The sequence below is a fragment of the Oncorhynchus keta genome, chromosome 26, assembly GCF_023373465.1.
Source record: "Oncorhynchus keta strain PuntledgeMale-10-30-2019 chromosome 26, Oket_V2, whole genome shotgun sequence".
Taxonomy (NCBI): Eukaryota; Metazoa; Chordata; class Actinopteri; order Salmoniformes; family Salmonidae; genus Oncorhynchus; species Oncorhynchus keta.
In genome coordinates this window covers 46,640,334-46,645,180 of record NC_068446.1, presented here as the reverse complement: position 1 = coordinate 46,645,180, position 4,847 = coordinate 46,640,334, and the positions used below count along the sequence as shown (strand labels likewise).

The 4,847-nt window shown below is 39.5% G+C and overlaps 1 non-coding gene across 1 annotated transcript; it reads right to left on the bottom strand.

Annotated features, from left to right (window-relative positions):
* Positions 1-4,454: 4,454 nt before the first annotated feature.
* On the bottom strand, positions 4,455-4,585 carry LOC118379511 (small Cajal body-specific RNA 14). The gene has a single exon (XR_004824659.1). It is a non-coding gene; the product is annotated as a small Cajal body-specific RNA 14 (non-coding RNA).
* Between the last annotated feature and the right edge of the window lie 262 nt (positions 4,586-4,847).

The following is a 4,847-nucleotide window of genomic DNA, read 5'->3' as shown; positions in this document are numbered from 1 at the left end:
CCACACCCCAAAGACACACCCACATTAAACCACACCCCAAAGACACACCCACATTAAACCACACCCCAAAGACACACCCACATTAAACCACACCCCAAAGACACACCCACATTAAACCACACCCCAAAGACACACCCACATTAAACCACATCCCAAAGACAACTCTTTTTGGGGTTCAGTAATGTCCGTTGTATTTCTTAATGAGCACCATGAGAAACACATGCAGCTCACCTTAAACATGCAATAGTAGGCGTTGCAATTTTAAGACGGTCCCTTAACCCTCACAAGGTTAAGGGTTTAGCTACATTTCGTCTTAAAAATGTAAATATGACACCGCATTTGAAAAAAAAGGGATGTAACTTGTTCACTATCGTTAGCTGATTCAGAATCTGTCATTTATATTGAACACAAATATAAATGCAACATGTAAAGTGTTGGTCACATGTTTCATGAGCTGAAATAAAAGATCCCAGACATTTTCCATACGCACAAAAAGTATATTTCTCTAAAATGTTGTGCACAATTGTTTTTTTTTACATCCCTGTTAGTGAGCATTTCTATTTTTGCCAAGATAATCCACCCACCTTACAGAAGCTGATTAAACAGGATGATCATTACACAGGTGCACCTTGTGCCGTTTTGTCACACAACACAATGCCGCAGATGTCTCAAGTTTTGAGGGGGTGTTGCAATTGGCATGCTGACTGCAGGAATGTCCAATAGAGCTGTTGTCAGATAATTTAATGTTCATTTCTCTACCATAAGCCGCCTTCAACATCGTTTTCGAGAATTTGGCAGTGCGTCAAATCGGCCACACAACCGCAGACCACGTGTAACCACGCCAACCCAGGACCTCCACATCCACAGACCCCGTGTAACCACGCCAACCCAGGACCTCCACATCCGACTTCTTCACCTGCGGGACCGTCTGAGACCAGACACCCGGACAGCTGATGAATCTGAGGAGTATTGTTTTGTCTGTAATCAGGTTAGCTAGCTCAGGGATGCTACAACAACATTGTGAAACATCTGGGGGGTCCTGAAGGAGAGTTTTGAGAACTATTAGGGCTAAACACTGAGTGTACAAAACATTAGTAACACACTGTTCTTTCCATGACATAGACTGCCCAGGTGAATCCAGGTGAAAGCTATGATCCCTTATTGATGTTGTTAAATCCACTTCAGACAGTGTAGATGAAGGGGGAGGAGACATGTAGATGAAGGGGAGGAGACATGTAGATGAAGGGGGAGGAGACATGTAGATGAAGGGGAGGAGACAGGATAGTCCTTTCCTGTCTTTCGCAGTCAATGACCAAAAGTGCCTTCTTTTCCCTCACGGATGGAACGTTACTAATATTTTTCATCATGAATAAAGATCTAAAAAAATTTAAATGTCGAAATACAGTGTTTCTATGTCAAACAGTTTTGTTGCGTTTCAGTCTTCTGTGATGTATATGAAGTGTAATATTGGGATGCAAAAACTCAAAATGTAATATTTTTAAACTATATCTGACAAGTGGTACAAGTGCCTTGTTTTGTTTCAGCCCATAGTGTGTGAGGTGGATACTTCAGTTTCAAAGTAGACTTGTTTAAGACTACCAATAAACACTGTGTGACTGATTTAGCCCACTGCAGTGAAAGGTCATAGATGGATTTTTTAAAAGTCTTGAGACAATTGAGACATGGATTGTGTATGTCTGCCATTCACAGAGGGAATGGGCCAGACAACAAAATGTAAGTGCTTTTGAACAGGTGTATGGTAGTGGGTGTCAGGATTTAAGTGCTTTTGAACAGGGTGTATGGTAGTAGGTGCCAAGCGCACCAGTTTGTGACAAGAGCTGCAACGTTGCTGGGTTGTTCAATCTCAACAGTTTCCTGGGTGTATTAAGAATGGTCCACAACTGTGAGAAGCATTGGGGTCAACATGGGCCAGCATCCCTGTAGAACGCTTTCGACACCTTGTAGAGTCCATGCCCCGATGAATTGAGGCTGTTCTGAGTGGAAAAGGGGGTGGGGTGCAGGAGGTTTAAAAATATATACTTTCTTTGTCGCCAAAGCAGGTCTTTAATGTGATCTTGTGAAGATGCCAAATAGCAGTATTATTGTATTATGTTTGACAAACAACTGATCAGTAGGTAGTAGTCAATATGTTGAGATAGAATAGAATAGAACAGAACACAATAGAATAGAAAATAATAGAGTAGAATAGAACAGAACAGAATAGAAAATAATAGAACAGAACAGAAATAAGATATATTAACACTCTGCTCTCTATCAGAAGAGATGCATGGTTAATGAGATAACAAATAATCATATTTGTATGTTTCTAAGTTATTGCGTCCTTCCTTTTCTGTGACAGAGTTACCTAAATTGGATAGAATATGAAAAAACGCTGTCGTTGTACTCGTGCAACCAACTCTGTGTGACACAACAGAGAAATGGAGAAAAGCAAATAGCTTAGAACAACAACAGCTTTTAATGACAGTAATGGGCTCTTATATGTTTCTGCTGCGGTGACCCAGAAGAGAAGTGTGAGTGAAATCAAGTGATATCACATGCCTCCTCAGATTCAGATGCTATATTCATGGAAATTTTACCCATTGAACCACGATATGACAGAAGAAGCTGAAACAGTGTGTAGGTGTTGAGACATGCAGTTCTGTCCAAGTTTAAACATTTTATTTTTTTAACCTCCTTTAGATACAGTCGAAGTCGAAAGTTCACATCCACCTGAGCCAAATACATTTCAGTTTTTAGAAGGTTTTAACTTCCTGTCTGATGTCTTGAGATGATGCTTCAATATATCCACATAATTTTCCTGCCTCATGAAGCCATCTATTTTGTGAAGTGCACCAGTCCCTCCTTCAGCAAAGCACCCCCACAACATGATGCTGCCACCCCCTTGCTTCACGGTTGGGATGGTGTTCTTCAGGTTGCAAAGCCTCCCCCTTTGTCCTCCAAACATAACGATGGTCATTATGGCCAAACAGTTATATTTTTGTTTCATCAGACCAGAGGACATTTCTCCAAAAAGTACAATCTTTGTCCCCATGTGCAGTTGCAAACCGTAGTCTGTTTTTTAATGCTGGTTTTGGAGCCGTGGCTTCTTCCTTGCTGAGCGGCCTTTCAGGTTATGTCGATATAGGACTCGTTTTACTGTGGATATAGATACTTTAGTACCTGTTTCCTCCAGCATCTTAACAAGGTCCTTTGCTGTTGTTCTGGGATTGATTTGCACTTTTCGCACCAAAGTACGTTCATCTCTAGAAGACAGAACGCGTCTCCTTCCTGAGCGGTATGACGGCTGCGTGGTCCCATGTTGTTTATACTTGTGTGCTATTGTTTGGACAGATGAACGTGGTACCTTCAGACGTTTGGAAATTGCTCCCAAGGATGAACCAGACTTGTGGAGGTCGACTTTTCTTTTCTGAGGTCTTGGCTGATTTCTTTTGATTTTCCCATGATGTCATGCAAAGAGGCCGAGTTTAAAGGTAGGCCTTGAAATACATCCACAGGTACACCTCCAATTGACTCAAATGATGTCAATTAGCCTATCAGAAGCTTCTAAAGCCATTAAATAATTTTCTGGAATTTTCCAAGCTGTTTAAAGGCACAGTCAACTTAATGTATGTAAACTTCTGGTATTGTGATACCACTGGTAAACAATTGTTTGAAAAATACAGTGAATTATTAGTCAAAAATAATCTGTCTGTAAACAATTGTTTGAAAAATGACTTGTGTCATTTTAATGACAACAAAGTAGATGCCTCCTAACCGTTTTAATGACTTCCCTCAGTGTAGCTATTTTAATGTTTGTTAAACAAATGAAACCTGTGGATGTAAACTAGTTTTAATGACTGGTTGAAAAACGAGTTTTAATGACGCCAACCTAAGTGTATGTAAACTAGTTTTAATGACTCCAACCTAAGTGTATGTAAACTAGTTTTAATGACTCCAACCTAAGTGGATGTGGATGGATGTAAACTAGTTTTAATGACTCCAACCTGAGTGTATGTAAACTAGTTTTAATGTAAACTAGTTTTAATGACTCCAACCTAAGTGGATGTAAACTAGTTTTAATGACTCCAACCTAATGTGTTTTAATGTAAACTAGTTTTAATGACTCCAACCTAAGTGTATGTAAACTAGTTTTAATGACTCCAACCTGAGTGTATGTAAACTAGTTTTAATGACTCCAACCTGTGTATGTAAACTAGTTTTAATGACTTTAAATGTAATGTAAATGTAATCTTCAGACTTCAAGTGTATTTACCACATATCAGACATGATTCAACAAATGTAGTAGATAAGTATCCAACACCCACATCTGTTCACAATCAACTAACACCAAATTCGTTTCAACAGTTGCAGTAGTAATGAAAGTCAACTATCAACCTTTATTTCTGAACAATTGTGTGTGAGAGAGAGATTATTTAGCAAAACATTTTTTTGTTGTTGTATGGAACCATCGCACAGGAATCCCAATAACTTGTTAGGTCCTGTCGGTGAGCACCAGTATCATTCTCTGTGGCGTCATGGACAACAGCACACGTATTCAGTACTGCAGATTACACTGATCAACCACAACGTATTCAGTACTGCAGATTACACTGATCAACCACAATCGCAATATGCCATGTTGGGATTTGAACCCACAATCTTTTGGTTCAAAGTGAAGTGCGTTACCCACTGGTCCACCGAGAAACATTAGTCACGTCGTTGCCCCGTTGAAATAAATACCCATCTCATCTATGTCAGATATTAGGTTGAAATGAATAAACAAAACAAAAATAATTAAGTGAATGTTATGTCATTACGGATTACATTAAAGTCATGCCTCTTATCAT